This window comes from Canis lupus, chromosome 8, assembly GCF_003254725.2.
Source record: "Canis lupus dingo isolate Sandy chromosome 8, ASM325472v2, whole genome shotgun sequence".
Lineage (NCBI taxonomy): Eukaryota > Metazoa > Chordata > Mammalia > Carnivora > Canidae > Canis > Canis lupus.
The window spans coordinates 31,259,297-31,280,473 of record NC_064250.1 but is presented as its reverse complement, the minus strand read 5'-3'; the positions used below and the strand labels follow the sequence as shown (position 1 = coordinate 31,280,473).

Genomic DNA, 21,177 nt, shown 5'->3' with positions numbered 1-21,177 from the left:
ATAAAACTAGCATAACAGCTTCAAAATTTTCATATTAACCATCACCCATTTCTTACTACCTATTATCAGAAATTTGCTAAACACTTTGGGCTGGATATTACTGGTGCAATTACAAATAAGACATAGTCATTGCCCTTAAGGAGACAGAGAAGTCAATAACCAATTACAATACAATGTGATGTGTGTTTATAAAGACAGTATGGATGCTGGGAGAGTCCATGCAGGAGGAGAGAGAGGACAACACACAGAAGGAAGGGGTGTATGAAGGGATGTGAGGGAACCACCAGCACCAAGCTTAGTCTTGAGAGTGTAGGTCAGAGAATCCCTGATTTCCTAAGCTAAAACCCTAAAGGAAGACAGTGTATTAAGGGGTTCAAAAGTAAACGATGCCTTTATGAAACTGAAGTGAGAACAGTATAGCTGAGATGCTGTGAGCAGAGAAACAAGTAAATGGATTAAGTAAGCAACAACAGACAGGAACTTTAGCTGCTCCTTATAAATAAAGGTTGAGGAAGAGGTGTCAAAGGATAGGTCCTCATCTTATGGCTTTAGCAACTGGATGAAGGGTAGTAAGTACCTTTTAGTGAGATGGTGAAAAAGGTGGCTGAACAGATTTGGAGCAGGGGGAAGAGAGGTAGGTCCAGTTTTAAAAAGTACTGCATGCAAGACAGATATCTAATAGGCAGACTGACACAGGTTGGCCAAGAAAAATAAAATGGAAAAAAAAAAAAAAGAAAGAAAGAAAGAAAATGAGATCCCTGGTGACCCTGCTGTTAAGAACTACAGTGGGTGGGGCAGCCCGGAAGGCTCAGCAGTTTAGCGCCGCCTTCAGCCCGGAGTGTGATCCTGGAGACCCGGGATTGAGTCCTGCATGGAGCCTGCTTCTCCCTCTGCCTGTGTCTCTGCCCCCCTCCCCTTCTCTCTCTGTGTTATGTCTCTCATGAATAAATAAATCTTAAAAAAAAAAAAAAAAAGAACTACAGTGAGTGAGTAGGGCAGAGCCAGAAGTTCATGGTGAAGGAGTGACTGGAAGGTGATAAAGTGAACCTTAACAACTCTTTCACAAAGGGTAACTGTGAAGGAGAAAGTCTTTGTCACCTGTCACCTTAATACCTGTCACCTTACCTGTCACCTTGATCCTTTCCAGGAATAAAGTGAGATAAAACAATGAATCAATTAAAACTTGAACAACTTTCCTCCACTGAAGGTTGAAATTCTGTCTTCAAATAATTCGAGTCAGTATACCTTTTAGCCTCTCTGTTTTTAGCTTGAAAAAGCTGGAAAAACTCTCACCTTTAAACAACATGTACAATCCCAAAATGGAGCCATGGAAGAGAATTTAACTTTGCTTAGAGAAAAAAAAAAAAAAAAAAAAAACTGCTTGGATAAATTCCAAAGTTGAAAGAGTCATACTAACTCTAGTCTGTGGAGGGATAAATTTGATCAATGACAATGGCAACACAGGGTCAGAATGGGAGAAAGGGGGCACCTGGGTGGCTCAGTCAGCTAAGCTGACCTGCCTTCAGCTCAGGTCATGATTTCAGGGTCCTGGGATGGAGACATGGAATCAGGCTCCCTACTCAGCAGGGAGTCTGCTTCTCCCTCTCCTGCTCTCCCTGCTTGTGCTTTTTCTCTCTGTCAAATAAATAAATACAATTAAAAAAAAAAAAAAAAAAAAACACCAACCAGAAGTACAAAGAATTTTCAAAAGAAGAAAAAAAAGGATGGGTGGGAAAAGGATGAGATTTCTCCTCGCACTATCAGGAAGCCGAAAAATCAAAGGCAGATGCTTGTTTTCTAACTTGTCACTCAGTCTATGGCCTTGCCTATCAAAACAGGTTAGAAGATAAGTCATTTTCAGTTTCTTTCTGCTTCATTAAAGGTACAGGAATGCACTCCAAAAAGGAGTTAACTTTTATTAGAATAGCACGGGGAGTTCCGGGGTGCCTAAGTCCGTGAAGCATCTGGCTCAGGTCACGATCTCAGGGTGGGAAGACTGAGCCCAGCATCATGCTCCACGCTCAGCAAGGAGTCTGTCTGAGATTCTCCCTCTCCTTCTCCCTCCTCCTCTGCCCCGCTCTCTAGTACCTGCAGTCTGTCTCTCTCTCCCTCTCAAATAAACAGTCATGAATGAATGAATGAATGAATGAATGAATAGTAAGAGCCATTCTTCTTTTATAAAAGGCCAGAGGAGGAGGACCTAGTTGGCTCAGTCCATAGAGCCTGCAACTCTTGATCTCAGGGTTGTGAATTTAAGCCCTACATTGGGTATGGAGCCTACTTAAAAACGCCAGATTCTATTAAAATAGAATAGTCCTTGAAAGACCATTCCCATGATAATTTTAAAGGGGATAAAACTATATAGTTAATAAATTGTTCCTTTAAAAATGTAAAAGCTGGGGATCCCCGGGTGGCTCAGCAGTTGAGTGTCTGCCTTCAGCCCGGGGCATGATCCTGAAGACCCGGGATCAAGTCCCACATAGGCTCCCTGCACGGAGCCTGCTTCTCCCTAAGCCCGCGTCTCTGTGTCTCTCATGAATAAATAATATATTTAAATACATAAATAATAAATAAATAAATAATAAATAAATAAAATGTAAAAGCTTCCAGAGAACATCTTAAAACCACTCTTTTTTTTATGACTAGCAACTCGAGCAGAATACTGCATGTATAATGAAATCTTTGTTTTTGCAAATGAAGCAAAAGAGCTACTATAATGAAAAGCTAGAAGCCCCCCAGCTAAATAGTGGGAGAATTAGGATGAGAATTAATAAGAGTCTCCTGGACCTATTTTCCTTGCTACAAAACAAAAAATATTTTAGAACCTAGGCCCAATTATGACACAAATAAAATTAATTCCGACAGCATCTATTCAAAGAGCTTTTTATCTTTCAAATCGGGTCAGTTTTTCTTCAGTGCCACATAAAACCTCTACATAGAACTGTGATAAATTCAAGCAGACATACCATATCACATAGGAAGCAATATAATCTAAAAGTATGTAGAAACTACTTCCATGGCTGTTAAAGTAGAAAAAGTGCCAAGACCAGGAGGGTGTGAATACAGGTGGAGGCCTAAGAAAGGACTTCATTTCAAAGCCTCTAAATGCTGACAGAAGGCATCCAAATCCCCCTGAGTGCCTTTACCAAACAAACAAAAAAACTGAACTAAGCCAGAAAGGATGGTAATTCTCAAATGGAGCTCCAAAATACTGGGGGAGGAGGGAGGCTCTCATTTTCGGGGGAGCAAGTTCACTCTTTTTTTAAGGAACATTCTCTAAAGCCATTTAATGGGAACTTTGAACTTTGCCTTGCGAGGGCTGGATAGTTAACAGTGCACAATTTAATGAAAAACTCCTTTACTGTCTATTAAAAGATATCGAGCAATACTGAGACTAGCCTTTGGAAGCACATGTAGTTTTCCAGAACTCACTGCTCACAGCTTTCATCATTCTTAGAATTCACAATATTATTTAAATATAGCACATACCTGCTTTACGGTTATCTAATATAGATTGTGTATCATGATTAAAGACCAAACAAAGGGACCCCTGGATGGCTCAGCAGTTGAGGGTCTGCCTTCAGCTCAGGATGTGATCCTGGGGTCCTGAGATGGAGTTCCACCCCACATAGGGCTCCCCTTAGGGAGCCTGCTTCTCCTTCTGCCTATATGTTTCCCTCTGCCTAATGTGTCTCCCTCTCTCTGTGTCTTTCTTCATGAATAAATAAAATCTTCAAAAAAAAATTTAAAAAAAAGACCAAACAAAGGTAACTTCCCCAAAACAAAAGTGTATTATAGGCCTGATGGGACAATAAAATATCTAAAACATACTAAAAAAGAGTATTACAAGTTGGGAAGGGTAGCCACTACTTTGCTCTTCTATTGTGATCATAAAAGAAGCAACACCTAACATTTTTACAGTATTGCAAAATACTGAATTAGTGACCAGTTTTGTGGATCCTCTTTTTTTTTTCCCGAGGCGGTTAGAGGGAAGAACACTTGATCAGGCTATTCTGAATTATTAAATAACAGTTGTGAAGTATTATGTTTACATTAATCCAGTCAAGGATTTACAAAGTTAGTTCCTATTGTTCCTGTGACATAATGCCAAACATTATTCCCCCCCAAATCACTGATATATATTGAATAGTAAACTGAGCATTACTGAGAAAATTTCGCATCCACGGATTTTCAGATATTTACCATTCCTGTTAAAACCCTCTTGATTATTTTTCCTATTCTAATATTTCTCAAAGAAAATAAAGGAAAAGAAAATCTTTACCCTCTCACATAGCAAAATGTTATTCCTTGAGTGACCTGCTGCTTTTATTTTTCTTTGAAACCAGTCATTCTTCCACATATATTTTATATGAACTTTTAAGGCAGTACTTTCTTTGAAAGTAATGTAGTACTTTCAGAGAACTCATCAGAGCTTTAACATATATCCTCTTTGACCAAACATAACTTGGACATAAAGATGTCGCTTTCCTAGGAAATAAATGTTAAAGATTCTAAGGCCAGCCACAAACAGTTCAAAAAAATCCATTATGTGCCAAATAATGTTTGATATAAGCAATCAGAGAAGAGCACAAAATCTAGAGTGTAAATGCAACACCACACCACAAATGGCCCAACATACAAACACCTCATGTTGGGCCTTTGTCTTGATCAAAGTACTGTAACAGTCAGCTGGGCACAGGCTGGCCCATTATGGGTAACTGTTCCACAGGAAAGAAAAAAAGAATCAAAAACATAAAAATTCAGGGTAACAAATATTAACACACCAAGTGAAACTGCAGTATCAATGCAGACAAAAGATCTGGCAAGACTATTGTCAGCAATCCTGGGTGGGAGTAGAAGGGGTGGGGGAATTACTTCAGAAATAGGACCCATGGTATTTACCAAAGAAATAAAGCCTAAGCCACAGTCCTGTGCCCAGCTGTTTAGTAATTACTCTTCCTTCTATCACATTTCCCTAGGATCTGTTGAACAAAAACTGAAGTAGCCATCTATGCACATTGTTAAAAATTACCGCTTGTAAAGAAATGAGGTTTATGGTCAAAAAGAAAATAGAAAAAGCTGCTGTTCTAGAGCTTGTTTTTTTTTTTTTTTTTTACCTTACCAAAGCCAGATCTTGGTGTTAAAAAATGAGTATTCTCAAGAAGTAAATGTGAGAAATTTCTTACACACACACACACACACACACACACACATTAGGCACACAAGGAACCCAAACAGTTTTATTATTAGACAAAAATCACATACTGGGATTTATGTTCTTAAAGCTCACATAAAATTATTCCTCGAGTACAAAAAGGGTCTGTCTTCACCTCTATACCACCCCCCCATGGCCATCCAATTCTGCAGAATTTGACTAAACCTGGTTCCTAAAGCCAAACAGGAAAAGATGATGTTTTACAAACAAGGTACATAAAACTCTCAATTAAAGGGTAAACTTGCGCTTCCAGAACCAGCTTTACATAAATGCAGAATCTGACAGGTGGAGAGTTAAAAGACCTAAGTCCTATCCTCTGAAATTCCTGCATATATTTACTTAATATGGTTGTAATCATATTATACATAAAATGTCATACTTTTCAACCCAACTATTTTCCATGTTATTAGCATGGTCTTGAAATTCATCAATTATAAATGTGTGTCAGAATTTAATAAACTACTCCCTCCAACCATGGAGGTTATAACGTAAACTTCACCGACGCACTCTCTTCTGCATTTAAGGGGATGTCCTTAGAAGACTGCCAGAAGTGGAATTCCTGAATCAGAGTGTATTTTTATAACTGGGTATAACTTGCCCAACTACTCTCCAAAAGGGTAGTGCTAATACACTGCCACTACCAAGAAAATCATGCCAGCTTTATTGGCAAAAGTTTTGTTGTTTAAAGTAAAAGAAAGAAAGCAATGTAGACCTAGAGATAAAATAGATGAGAATAATCTGTTTTCACTTCTAGAAAATTAATAGTTCTTGGGATGCCTGGGTGGCTCAGCGGTAGAGCTTCTGCCTTTGGCTCAGGGCATGACCCTGGGTCCGGGGATCGAGTCCCACATCAGGCTCCCTGCGAGGAGCCTGCTTCTCTCTCTGCCTGTGTGTGTGTCTCTCTCTCTCTAATGAATAAATAAATAAATCTTAAAAAAAAAAAAAGAAAATTAATAGTTCTAACGACTCAAAAATGTTTTCTATCTGCCAAGCACTGTTCAAAACTCACAATCCCCCTAAAAACCTAAGAAGTGCATGCTCTTATTATCTCTAATTGTAGATTTAGAAAAAACACACAACTAAAGCAGAGGGAAGTAAGAAACTTGCCACAGCAAGTACATCAAGGAGCCCGGATATGCGCAGTCAGGAGTCAAAGGCTACGCTCTCACCTACCACATTATGAAAAGAGGAAGGAGAGCAAATGAGGAACACATGCATGGGGCACCCATCAGTAAGCTTATTCACAATGTCATAAAGGAAGACTGAGAAGTCTAACTGTGAGAAGAAAAAGAATTTGGGTTATGGCTTCAATTTTGGATGCCTGAGTTTGATAACCTACTTAAAATTAATCTATTCACTTATTAAATACTTAACTTCCTTTAAGTGTTAGACTACACCCCGGAGCTTCAGCATGAAAAACACTGACAGAACTCCTAACCTCCTGGCAAACTTGAGAAACCTCTATTGCTCCTTTAGCTTTTCATTAATTTGCAAACTTAAGTTTCCCATGTATTGAATCAAGTTAGCAATAAAGGCAGCCATCACTAGGATGCACACAAATTTTATTTTTGACATGGGACACCTGGGTGGCTCAGCGGTTGAGCGTCTGCCTTCGGTTCAGGGCGTGATCCCAGTTAGGGGATAGAGTCCCACATCGGGCTCCCTGGGTGGAGCCTGCTTTTCCCTCTGCCTCTCTGATGAATAAATAAATAAAATCTTTTTTAAAAAAAATTACTTTTTGCAAAGAGAAAACTTCAAAACTTGAATGCAAATATGACAGTCTGGAACAGAGGCCTGAGTATAGATAATATTATCAGAGAATAAGGCTGGGTTGGAATGACTGTACAAAAAACACACAGGAGAATACACACAGATACTACTCTGGTTCTGATTTATAATAGACTTATTTATAAAACTTAGTTCCAGAGAATGAAAAATGGTAGAGAACAGAAGAGATGACATTAAAATATAACCACAGACAGATGGGAAACTACATAGTGATCAAGAATAAGGCCAGTATGAATAGGAATATTAGTATCTGTTATATCTTGATTTCATGTTTCTACCATCTCTTTACAGTGAGATGTGTGTGAAAATGTGTATTAGACTATGTGAAACTATACACAACACTTCATCATTGCACAAAAATGCACTGAGGCAAAGAGAAATAGTTACCTTGCTATACTTTACATTGGCACTCTACTCCTACATGTGGCCATGAGCATGTTAGTTTGCTTGAGCTTTGATACAAAATACCACAGATTGTGTGGCTTAAACAACAAAAAAGTTACTTTTCATAGTTCTGGAGGCTAAAAGTCCAAGATCAAGGTGACAGTGGGTTGTTTCATTTTTCCTAAGTCCTTGGCTTGCAGATGGCTTCCTTTTCACTGTGTTCTCACAGGATACACATGCCTTTTGGTGTCTTTCTCTTATGTTCAAAATTCCTCTTTCTTCTAAAGATACCATTTAGATTAGATTAGAGCCCACACTATCTTCTTTTAACTTAATCACTTTTTTTAAAAATGTAGGCTCCACAGGCAATGAGGAGCCCAACAGTAGGCTTGAATTCACAGCCCTGAGATCAAGACCTGAGCTGAGATCAAGAATCAGACACTTAACCGACTGAGCCACCAAGGCACTCCCTTAATCACCTTTTTAAAAGCCCTCTCTCCAAATTCAGTCACATTCCCAGGTACTTGTGAAAAGGGGAGCAGCTTGCAACTCAGCCCATAACAATGAGTGAAGGTCAGAAACTCAGGAGTTTAGGCTTGATGTTTTAGGATCACATAAAAGAAAAATAACAAGAAAACTATTCTGATTTGATTGCCACACAATCCAAGTTTGTTTAAGAGATCAAATCATTCAAGAACTCACTGCTCCAAAGATTAACACCCGCCAAATATGCCTGGAAAGGAAAAAATGTTATCACTCCTATTATTTAAAATCTTTTATACAAAATCTTTTTTTTAAAAGACTATTTATTTATTCATGAGAGATACAGAGAGAGACAGAGAAACAGACACAGAGGGAGAAGCAGGCTCCATGCAGGGAGCCTGATGGGGACTCGGTCCCAGGACTCCAGGATCACATCCTGGGCCAAAGGCGGGCACTAAACCGCTGAGCCACTCAGGGATCCCCCTCATTAATCTTTTTTATAGTCATTATAGGCCCTTTAAAATTCTGATGAAAGCAAATGGATCCTCCCAGAGGAAAGGGCCCATATCCACAAAGTCTGTCATGATTGTTGTTTCAGGAGATTCACAAACCACCTCCCTAAAGCTCAGCAGGGCCAATGGACTAGGTTAAAGAACACTGACCTGGGATCCCTGGGTGGCGCAGAGGTTTGGCGCCTGCCTTTGGCCCAGGGCGCGATCCTGGAGTCCCGGGATCGAATCCCACATCGGGCTCCGGGGGCATGCAGCCTGCTTCTCCCTCTGCCTGTGTCTCTGCCTCTCTCTCTCTCTATCATGAATAAATAAATAAAATCTTAAAAAAAAAAAAAAAAAGAACACTGACCTAAAGGACCATTTATTTTCTAAATTAAAAACTAGAGGGATGCCTGGGTGGCTCAGCAGTTGGGCGGCTGCCTTCAGCTCAGGTCACAATCCCAGGATGCAGGATCAAGTCCCATGGCAGGCTCCTACTTTAGAAATCTTTAGAAAAAAAAAAGAAAGAAAATACAGAATAGACAGCAACCAGGTTTATATTTAGCTATTTAACAAAGGACTGGAAGTAACTAATGATCAACTGAATAATATCAGAATAAATTTTAAGCCTACTGGGCAACTGTACAGGTAGGGAGAAGGGAGGAGAGAGAAACACTACTTCAGAAAATCTAAACTAATGGGATCCCTGGGTGGCGCAGCGGTTTGGCGCCTGCCTTTGGCCCAGGGCGCGATCCTGGAGACCCGGGATCGAATCCCACATCGGGCTCCCGGTGCATGGAGCCTGCTTCTCCCTCTGCCTGTGTCTCTGCCTCTCTCTCTCTCTCTCTCTCTCTGTGACTATCATAAATAAATAAAAATTTTAAAAAAAAAAAAAAAAAAAAAAAGAAAATCTAAACTAAGAAAACCTACTGCAATTCAGCACAAAATATTAGAATAAAAAAAAAGAACAATAAGTAGCAACTTACCAGCAGGTTTCTTTCTTTCTTTTTTTTTTTTTCTTTTTTTTTTAAGATTTTATTCATGAGAGACACAGAGAGAGAAAGAGAGAGACAGGCAGAAACACAGGCAGGCGGCAGCCCAGGTGGCTCAGCAGTTTAGCGCTGCCTTCAGCCCAGGGTGTGATCCTGGGGGCCCAGGATCAAGTCCCCTGTTGGGCTCCCTGCATGGAGCCTGCTTCTCCCTCTGCCTGTGTCTCTGCCTCTCTCTCTGTGTGTCTCTCATGAATGAATAAAATCTTTTAAAAATAATTTAAAAAAAAGAAAAAGAAACATAGGCAGAGGGAAAAGCAGGCTCCCTGCAGGGAGCCTGATGTGGGACTCGATCCCAGGACTCCAGGATCATGCCCTGGGCCGAAGGCAGGCACTAAATCGCTGAGCCACCCAGGGATCCCTAGGTTTCTTGTTTACTGAAAGAATATCCATTATTTTCTACATCCCAAGCTCACAGTCAAAGATAACATTATGTTGTGAAATTTCAAAACCTGACTTGTCTTCTCCTCTTTTTGGGCAAAAAGTACTGCCTTCCCTCAAACAGAAACTTGGGTAGAATTCACTATTCCACCTAGGGAAATAACCTGTTTATTTTACTAAGATGTAAACTCCCAAGGACAAGAACTCTTGTTTGCCTGATTTACCATGGTTGCCTCTGGAGCTTCACTCAAAAACTGTTTGTTGAATTTGAATGGATGCTGTATTCTAGAGGAGACAGCTTGAATCTGGAAAAGAGGGTGAGAATATAACATCCATCTCTACTGTACAGCACCTCAACTGGATCACTACAGCTTTGTGTTGGATCAAATAGCATATCAGTGACAAGATGGAGCCCGAGAAAACAAAACTGCTATCCATTAGAGATCCAAAAGACTGTACCATTATTTTCCAAAGAGATACCCAAAAAATAACTTGCTGAAGCTCCAGCTGACAAACTGATGAAAAACTTAAATTTTTATCTCCTGGTCCATTACTTTAGTTTCCCATCTAGGTCCATTTACATGATCAAAAGTTCATCTGTAAAGCAAACTCACAAAATCCCCCAAAGAAAAGTGAAAATCAGGTTTTTTTCCACTGTAGTTGTATCTGAAGAATAAATTCAACAACTTCTCTCTCAGGGCTTCTAATTAACAGCTCCTGCCTTAGTCCTTCCTTGTATTTTTCCCTTCACCTTCACAGTAGCCATTTGATCTTTTTCCTCTACCTGTTACCCCCATCTTTATCATTCTTTACCCACTGAACTACTGAATGAAATTGCTCACCCAGCTGGGCTCCTCACTGCCCAGGTCTCATCCACTGCCCTACCCTCATTCATCAATATTATAGAATGGCTACTACATGCATCCTTTGGGACACTTACCATGGTCTATCTGGTCTTCCCCTCCCCTACTACATTGTAAACTGAAATGTATGAGTAACCATACCCCTTTCTGCAAGCTCTCAAAGAGCATGCACCACACCCAGTGCCTTGTACTTGGTAAGCATTCATTAGAGTGAATCAATGTCAAACCTAAGGATTAAAAGAAACCAGCCAATCAGCAACAATCTTTTAAATGGAACATATGGGTGTCTAACTGATCAATACTAGGGCAGCCTAGGAAATTGATGTAATTAAGCAACTCCACCCACCATTTCCTGACTAGTGCACTGCTGGCTAAAAGATGGGAGGTAGATGTGGTGGAGACACAGAGGATACTCTCCAGGTCATGGTCACTTGCAATCTTGGTTACTTTCCTGCAAAGCAAAAAATAGTTTGGCTTGAACAGCAGCTTTTTCCAGCACTCTAGTTACCTAAAACATTCCTATGTAATGTCCGATTTTAAAGAAGAGCCTACTCATCAGCCATGTGCAAACAAGTAATTCCACAAAAGTTTTCTAACTTAATAGTGTATTTTCACTAGAGTAAAAACAACTTTCATGTTGCTAATAACCCCCAGGACAAAACAATCTAGATATGCAGGCATTCAGCTATGAGTTAGGCAATCTCCTTCTCATTTTCAAAGCTCTAAACCACATCCTTTAAATACTAAAATACACACAAAGTCCCAACAAGAAACACTATAAAGTCTCCCCATGATTCTTTACTATATTAAACACAGCTGCCTAGGGTCATGTTTACATAGATTAAAAAAAAAATCTAAACCAACATCAGTGCTAAAATATTCCTGATAAACAGATTCCTACACACCCAAACTAGAAAGAAAAAGGACATCAAGAAATTTAAAAATACTTTCATCTTTAAAGGCACTAAAAACCTAACTTATGTCTTATTATCATATTTTGGTTGTTTTGGTATAATAGTTACACAATATTTATTTTAAAGCCACAATGTGTTATTAATTACTTCAACAGAAGATCCTAGCTTCCCTGGTTCTAAATTAATTATAAGTATGCAGGGTTCACACCCAGAACCCTTCAGGTACTTCAATTATTAACAAACCAAACCACAAAGGAAAACCTGATACCCAAGATCAGATTTCATTGCTGGGTTAATAGGTGGCAAAACTATACATAACAAACAGCAAAGCCAAACATAGTAAGAATTAGAAATGATACAAAACTCCTTCACCCCCAAATTTCTAGTAATAAGCCTATTCCTCTTTCTCCTACTTCCAATCTTATAGAAACAGACTATTTTTAGTACAAATAGAGTAACTAATGGTAATTCACAAACTGCTGGAATTTGTGACTCATGGGTCCAACTCTTCCTTGTCAGCCTCAAAGCAGGATTCTACTCCCTAGGCAAGGTGGTCTTCCAACCTAACAAACAGTAGCCCGCTGGAAGAGAAAACAAAGATTTCCCTAAACATGCCAGCACCTGAGTTGTAAGGAATGTTTTACATCTACAAAGCACTTTTGTAAACATCTCAGCTGGCCTTCTTTCTGTTCCTCAGATCATCTTCATCTTGGGTCCTTTATACCAGCTGCTGCTCCTTTCCTTTCTTCCTAGTCTCTGTATGCCTACCTCCCCGCCCCCCCCCCCAACCATGGTTTTCATGTCACCACAAACCTATAACCTTCAATGTTTTGTATTTGCAGTCAGTAATCATTGTGCAGAAAAGGAGATTAAAGCTCAGAAACTGAAACTTGCTCAAAATCAAGTAGTGATGTAGCCATAACTTCAAAAGTCAACATTTTCTGATACACTATAAACTCAAAACACTACATTCTAAGTTATAAAAGATTCAAATAAAGAGATACACCAAGTTCTCCCTATGAAAACACCCTGCAATATGTCTTATTTCAGGAACTGACACTCAGTCTCCTCTCATTTTAAACATTTCCCTCCAACTTTTAGAAAGCAAAGTAAAAAAATCTAAGAGCTCTGTATCCAAAGCCTTCTACAGTCATTAGCAGAGAACTAAACATTACCCCAGAGGCAAACCAGCCAAACTATATATTACCTGGGATCTTACAGAGAGGTGACAGGGTTAGACCTAGTTTCATGCATAAGCAGACCCTTTACATCAGTGTTTCGTATAACAATTATACTCTAGGAGAGTAACATTTACTATAATTCTTATTTCTACTCTGAGCGAAATGTTTATATAGATGAGAAAAATATTAAATACCCAAGGATAACTAAATAGGAGATTCTTCTCTGGTTACTGAATTCAATTGGAAATAAGTATTTGGGACGCCTGGGTGGCTCAGCATTTAAGTGTCTGCCTTTGGCCTAAGGCATGATCCTGGTGTCCTCAGATTGAGTCCCGCTTCGGGTTCCCTTAATGGAGCCTGCTTCTCCCTTCAGGTTCCCTTAATGGAGCCTGCTTCTCTCTCTACCTGTGTCTCTGCCTCTCTCTCTCTCTCTCTCTCTGGTCTCTCATAAATAAATAAATAAAATCTTAAAAAAAGAAAATAAGTATTTAACACCTACAGATATGCTCCAATGTGCTTGAAACCCTGATTTAATGAAGACAAAATGAAAGCCAATGTGTGAACAAAGATTTCAGCAGCAGCTCAAATGGGAAAAGTAGAGAAGATGAGTTATCACAGTATCTTTAAAATTGACAAACACTAAAGAATTTGAGAAGTGAATGTCAGCATTTATATTGTAATCATCAATTTAGTTTTTCAAACTTTATTCAAAATAGTGTCAAAATAATATTAAAGTATTATTATGTTATGTATTTTCTCTTTATAGTTGCATAAGATCTAGAAGCATACAGAGTTTACTAGTTTTATTCACACGTATTTAACTACATAATAATGTAAAAATTTTTAAATTCTATCTATATTAAAGAGTCCTGACAAATTTCTTCTTTTGGATGGGATTCACGTTATTCAAATTTTCAAAATACTGCTCCAGACCAGAGATTATCCAAATTCAAGAGAAGATGCAAGCAGCATAGGAGAAACTGTATTTATGAGTATATACCACAGAGATTTGATTAAAACTACAAAGAAGGTAGAGATCTCTAGACCCACCCTCATCCACATCTGTAACACTAACAATCGCACTCCAGTTGCAACTATTGGGGCACCTGGTGGACTTAGTAGAGCATGCAATTCTTGATCTCAGTCAGGGTTGTGAGTTCAAGCCCCACATTAGGTACAGAGCCAGAAAGAAAGAACGAAAGAACGAACGAGTAAGTAACTATCTTGTGGGACCTAAAGAGATCAGGCCTTTCTTATCCTTGGGAATTTTCACCAACCCTTAAAGTTGGTGAATTTCTTTTCATTACACATCACAAGTATAAAATAATTTCCAGTCCCTAATTTGAACATTCAAGCAATCATTTCTCCTTCTATCAAATCTCAATTTGGGAGCTATGATACTAAATCTTTCATTCACTCACTCATCCACTATGTACCAGGAACTCATCCAAAGACGGGGGATACAGCAGTGAACAAAATATAAAAATACTCATCATCATTAAGTATACATTCTAGCTGGAAGACAGACTAATAAAGCCTATGTACATAAAGATCTTTATGCGAAGAAAAGGAAGTATAGAGTATATGTATCATACATAATATATTTAACACATAAGATTTTGGAAAGCTATTTTACAGTCAAACATACCATGACATGAAAAAATTCTTAATAAATAGAACTCATTAGAAAGAATATGAGTGCCTATTTACATGACAAATCTAGAAATGAGGTCAGAATATCAGGAAACAGAAACAAAATAGCACATAAAGCAAGGTCTTTTTGGAACTGAATCTGATCCTGGTGCATGCTCAAACCATTTCTAAAACACTCCAGATCTGAAACAAATTTTAGAAGATTTATGGGGAGACACATGCACAAAAAAAACTTCAAAGAGATTTTGAAACAATATAAGGGAAAGGAAGAACACCCAGGAATCACATTAAAAATCAAGAGATTATTCTTTAGGTCACTCATCGGTAGCATAAGAATACGGTATGTCCTAAGTTTTTAACACTAAAACTAAATTTGATGGAAAAAGAAAAGTGATGTCACAGCTATCTGATGCAACTCAGCTCTAAATTTCTTGCATGATTACAGGAAACACACAAATCAAAACTACAGATATATATGCCTTCTATGGGTTCTCAGTTGGAAAGATTGCAAGGGAAAAGAAAAATAGAAAACAAAAAGAACAAATATTATCTTTGAACTTAACATGAAAACAAAGGCTAGCCATAACGTAAAGAAAAGTAGTACTAAAATTAACATTTTTTCCTAGCATAGCCCTATTGAAAAAGGAAATGGGAAGGCTTCGGGGCAAATTTTTATCAGAAAAATCAAATTATTGTGAATTTTCTTTTTGGTCTTAAAGACTTAAATCCCAAAATGCCTTTTCTAAAAACAAGGTTGCACAGGTATTTTATTTTATTTTTTTTAAAGATTTTATTTATTTATTCGTGAGAGACACAGAGAGAGGCAGAGCCAGAAGGAGGCTCCATGCTGGGAACCCGAAGTGGGACTTGAACCCGGGTCTCAGGGTCACGGCCTGGGCTGAAGGCAGTGCTAAACCGCTGAGCCACCCAGGCTGCCCTGCACAGATATTTTAATTCTATCCCACTATCACACACATCCTACTGTAACAGAAAATTCAGTGACTCTCCAAAATAATATTGAATAGAATTCTACTTAAAATTTTAGAGAATGATTAAAAAGCACCAAGAAATTTAAAACTTGGTTAAACATCCTTTAAAATCATCTTATTATTTCATGTTCAAAACAAAACAAAAACAAAAAAGTGTAATGTTTATTTGGTTTCCAGAACAGATCCCTTCTTATTGTGGGAATTTATAAAGTCTGAGAATCAAAAAACCATGAGATGACCACCTAGCCATGTCTTCATACACAGATGCAGGACCAGAAAATCCACTTTTATCATTGCACTCTTGAGCTGATAAGGCTCCAAAGGCTAGCTTTTACTAAAAAATTAGTGTTAATTTATTAAGTCATAATGGGGAATCAAAATTCCAACTTCAGAAATTGAAGTATCTGAGTCCTCCATTCATTATTTGTCTCCTCTCATGGTATCAATATTACTAAACCATAAGTTTTGGATTACACACGAAAAAAGCAAAGAAAGAAAAATATCCTAAGGAATAATTCAACCAAGCGATGATGAATCTTGATGTACAGTTTTTGACCCACAACTAATTAAAACCCTCTTAAGAACCAAAGAACTTGTTCAATACAAGAAAATTCTGCACCCCCACCCCTTCCTAAAGGCAGAAAAGGCATTGCTTAAAAATTTTTTTGTGCTCCTCCTTAAAGCCTAAATCAGCTTCAGTTTATCATAAACTTTCTTCATCTGATATAACCAAGTGGATTTTAACTTCCTAAGTATTCATACTCTTCTGAGCTTGAGCTAATTCCCTTAATAATGTTCTAAATCTCTCTAGCTACTCACTTACTAGAGCACAGTCTTTTTTCTTTCTTTTTTTTTTTTTTTCCCCAAGATTTATTTATTTGAGAGAGGGAGTAGGAGAGGGAGAAAGAGAATCTCAAGCTGACTCCCAGCTGAGCAGAGTGTGCTAAGGCTGAGATCATGACCTGAGCTAAAACCAAGAGCTAGACACTTAAATCAACTGAGCCACCCAGGCACGCCTCGATCATGTTCCTTCTAAAGATGCCTGACTACATTCACTATTACCCAGCTCTCCCAAATTTTCAGTCTTTACATTTCAAAGCTGAAAAGTATACTCACTTTAAAGAACAAACTTAAGGGGATCCCTGGGTGGCACAGTGGTTTGGCACCTGCCTTTGGCCCAGGGCGCGATCCTGGAGACCCGAGACCCGGGATCGAATCCCACGTCGGGCTCCCGGTGCATGGAGCCTGCTTCTCCCTCTGCCTATGTCTCTGCCTCTCTCTCTCTCTCTGTGTGTGACTATCATAAATAAATAAAAATTTAAAAAATAAAAAAATAAAAAAATAAAGAACAAACTTAAGCATTCATTCTTGCAGCAAATGTTACCCCATGGAATTAATTTTATACATTTTTAAGGAAGGTTTTAAGAATGGGAAGGGAATATTAGAGAAAAATTTAAAATATGCATCAACTTTAGAAATAAACTACTTTTTAGGGACTCCTGGGTGGCTCAGTGGTTCAGTGTATGCCTTCAACTCAGGGTGTGATCCCAGGTTGGAGATCAAGTTCCTCATCAGGTTCCCTGCGAGGAGTCTGCTTCTCCCTCTATGTCTCTGCCTCTCTGTGTGTCTCACATGAATAAATAAATAAAACCTTAAAAAAAAAAAAGGTAATAAACTATTTTTGAAGACATTTTGAACAAATCTCCATCAGCCCTTTCCTGAACCTAGAGGCAATGATTCTTTATAGTTTTGGGGGCAAATTTTCTACCCCACCCTCCAGGAACTTCTAATTAAGTACAATCTGTTTCACCATATGGGACTGATTGATATATTGGGGAACAATGTGAATAAAATGTGAATTTTGTGTTTGCTTATGTCAAAACTGCACTTAGGGGTGTCTGAGTGGCTCAGTCAGTTAGGTGTCTGACTTCAGCTCAGGTCATGATATCGGGGTCCTGGGACAGAGCCCAGAGTTGGCTCCCTGCTCAGCAGGGAGTCTGCTTCTCCCTCTCCCTCTGTGCCCACCACCTCACTCATGCCCTCTCTTTCTCTCAAATAAATAAATAAATAAAATCTTTAATTTAAAAAAAACTACTTGAGACGCCTGGGTAGCTCAGCGGTTGGGCTTCTGTCTTTAGCTCAGGTTATGATCCTGGAGACCTGGGATCAAGTCCCACATAGGGCTCCCTGCATGGAGCCTGCTTCTCCCTCCACCTCTCTCTCTCTCTCTCTCTGTCTCTCATGAATAAATAAATAAAATATTTAAATAAATAAAACTGTACTCAAATTTATTGTAGCCATACAGAAATCTCAAAAATGCAGCACACATCCCAATATCTTTTTTAAAAAAAATTTAAAAATATATATGTCAAGTCTACACACCATCCATACCGTTTTCCTGGAAATGAAAAAAGTATTTTAAAATACTTTGCAGCAACACATGTTGAATTCACTGAGACATCCCAGGGCTCCTCAGACAGACTGCAAACTGGCTAAGTGCTCCACCCAAGTCTAATGGCTCTAAAGACAAACTATATGCTGTACCAAGTGGCCAACCCAAACCTCTCTCCACAACTCCAGGTTTGTATACTAACCATACAAAATCTCCACCTGGAAGTCTAACAAGCATCTCAAACTCAACATGTCCAAAATCAAAACCCCGATTCCCTGTGCATGTTCCACTACCACCCTCCCACAATCTTTCATACAGATTGAAAGATTTTTTTTATTTTATTTGTTTATATATGAGAGACACAGAAAGAGAGAGAGAGATGCAGAGACACAGGCAGAGGGAGAAGCAGGCTCCATGCAGGGAGCCCGATAGGGGACTCGATCCTGGGTCTCCAGGATCACGCCCTGGGCTGAAGACCGCTCTAAACCGCTGAGCCACACAGGGATACCCCCTGAAAGATTTCATATGAGAGATTTCATATGAATCCAGCTACTACTGACCCTTGAACAATGAGGGGGATTAGAGGCAGAGACACCTCCCACTCTCACGCAAATATCCAAGTATAACTTCTGACTCCCCCAAAACTTAATAGCCTACTGTTGACCAGAACCCTTACCAATAACATAAAGAGCTGTTAAACACATAATGTGATATATGTATCATATACTTTAATTCTTACAATAAAGCTAGAGAAAATATTAAGAAAATCATAAGGAAAATACATCTAAAGTAAAGAGTTGTTAAACACATAATGTGATATATGTATCATATACTTTAATTCTTACAATAAAGCTAGAGAAAATATTAAGAAAATCATAAGGAAAATACATCTAAAGTACTGTTCTATAAAAAAATCCACACAGAAGTAGATCCATGTAATTCAGACCCCTGTTGCTCAAGAGTCAACATGTACCATTCACCACCTCCACTATTACTCTGTTTTAAGCCACCATGGTTTCTCACTTACATTAGTCTCCCACTAGGTCTCAGTTCTACTCTTGCTTTCCATATGGTCTACTCTCAAACTCAACAGCCAGTGTAATCTCTTAAGTAAAAAGGAAAATTCCATCTATCATTTTCTTCTGTACCACACCCCTGTTAAAAAGAAAACCTGAGGCCCAAAATGGCATCCCTTGGGCCAAAGTCACCAAAGGAGGGCTTAAATACCTAACTTAACTGCAGTACCAACCTCCTACAGAGATGTAGTCTTAACTGGTCAGTCAGGAATTTTCTGATCAGCAGAAATGAGGTAATCAGTCACAAGGGCCCAGCCCACTCCATCCCCCAAAGGAAGACGGAGTAATCAACATAATCAGACTCCTTGCCCTTCCCCTTAAAGGAAGAAAATCTAGTTCAAAGCCTTTTCTTTTGCTAACAACCTTCTTGCCCCACTCTTCTTCCTATAAAAATCTAACATTTAGTTCACATCCTTGGAGCTCTCCTTTACTTACTAGGTTGAACACTACAGACTCATGAATCACTTAATAAAGTCAATTAGATCTTCAAATTTATTCAGCTGAGTTTTGTTTTTTAGCACCCAGATATTTACTGTATCACTGACTGCTTCCATCTTTCTGCTCAAATGTCATCTTCTCAGAGACGAGAGGCACCCCTTGACCATCCACATAAAGGAGTACTAGTCCCCACATTCCCTATTCCTTTTATCTTGTCTTTACATTCTCTGCAACAATTGCTCCCTCCCTCCTGACATGTACCCATGTTGGTGTACCTTCCTCTGACTGAACAGCACCTCAAGAAGACCTCTGTTTACTGCTCTATCAGGCCCCAAATGGTATATTATAGCCAATACTTGAATAAAAATTATACGAATTGTTTTAGGCCTTCAATGTTCTAAACGTCAAAATCTGCCCCCCCACACACACACACCCCGAGTTCACATTGGGAGTTTTTCTACCCTGAATCTCAAACTCTCCTGTTTTCTTAATAATAATTAAACTTATGCTTTTGTTAGGGGCACCTGACTGGTTCAGTCAGAAGAGCAAGTGACTCTTGATCTCAGGGATATGGTGTAGAGGTTACTTTATTTATTTTAAACATTTTATTTATTCATGAGAGACACAGAAAGAGGCAGAGATACAAGCAGCAGGAGGAGAAGCAGGCTCCATGCAAGGGGCCCGATGAGTGACTTGGTCCCAGGAATCTGGGATCAGGCCCTTAGCCAAAGGCAGACGCTCAACCACTGAGCCACCCAGGCATCCCTAGAAATGCTTTTAAAAAATGCTTTTTTGAGGGGTCATCATTATCCATAAATTATTCGGCTAGTCCAAAATGGATTATTTAAAAGATTTTATTCTTAAATAATCTCTACACACCCAACATGGAGCTCAAACTCACAAACTCAAGACCAAGAGTCCCATGCTATACCTACTGAACCAGCCAGGCTCTCCTAAATACATTATATTTTAATTTTCCTAAACTCTTTAATTCTATTCATAAACTAAATGACTAGATAGCCCTCTATATTTTACTAGCTACCTGAAATTTTGGTTTAATTTTTTGACATCCTCCAAAAATCATGGTAGATGTTTCAGGCAATAAATCTTCAAATCCAAACCTATTCTTTTTCTCTCCCCACCAATCCTCTCCCCAGAACTAGTTTTGAATACAACTTTAAAACATATTTAAGGAAACTCTCTGAGATTCAGATCCCAAACAACCTTGTTCCACAGCAAGATCTAACACAAGGCACTTCAAAATCTAACCACATATTTAAACCAAAGATTATCTATGACCCTTGCCCAAACAATTTGGGCTGAATCTAAGAATCTTTTTACTTTTGCCTCATTGAACTCCCTAGTCCCCCCGACCTTTACACCTTTACCTGTTGTCTTCAATATACATAGCATGGGAGTGAGGGGTGAATTAATGAGCCTTAATAGGAAGCTACTTGATTATCCTCAGGCAGAAAGTACAGCCCATCTATTGTTTTAGAATCTTTGTAATGTGACAAAACCTCAAATGGGTATTTTACCTCCTCTACAAACTATTTCATCTGTGACTTGTGTATGAAGATGTTTAGACACACCCTGAGCAGACCTACTGTTTAATCTACAAAAAAGTATTTGGATTGTTGTAGGTCCTTCTGAAAAGCAATGGATGGGCATCCCGCCCCACTTCAAAAATGAGTTGGCTCCTTGTTACTATGGTGATAAGCACCCTGTGAACAGAGATAATTTGCCACATGCTTAAAATTCAAAGCATTTTGTAGCTTTGTTTTATCAGGAACAAGGTGGGAGGAGCCGCGAAAACCAATTATGGAGTATATTATAAACACTTAAAGGAATGTGTTTCTTGATTCTGAATAACAAGATTT

The 21,177-nt window shown here is 38.8% G+C and overlaps 1 protein-coding gene across 12 annotated transcripts in view; it reads right to left on the bottom strand.

The window, feature by feature from the left end:
* FBXO34 (F-box protein 34) overlaps positions 1-21,177 on the bottom strand; it is a 152,953-nt gene that overhangs the window by 7,198 nt on the left and 124,578 nt on the right. For 3 of the 12 annotated variants that reach the window (XM_025442486.3, XM_049113208.1, XM_025442485.3), the window contains exon 2: positions 11,001-11,105. The exons of 6 other annotated variants lie outside the window; for them this stretch is intronic. The gene's annotated coding sequence lies outside the window, so the exon portion shown is untranslated. Of the gene's footprint in view, positions 1-8,727; positions 8,869-10,015; positions 10,097-11,000; positions 11,106-21,177 lie in introns of those variants that run through there. 3 more of the 12 variants (XM_035720142.2, XM_049113207.1, XR_007412354.1) reach the window with 2 other exon arrangements.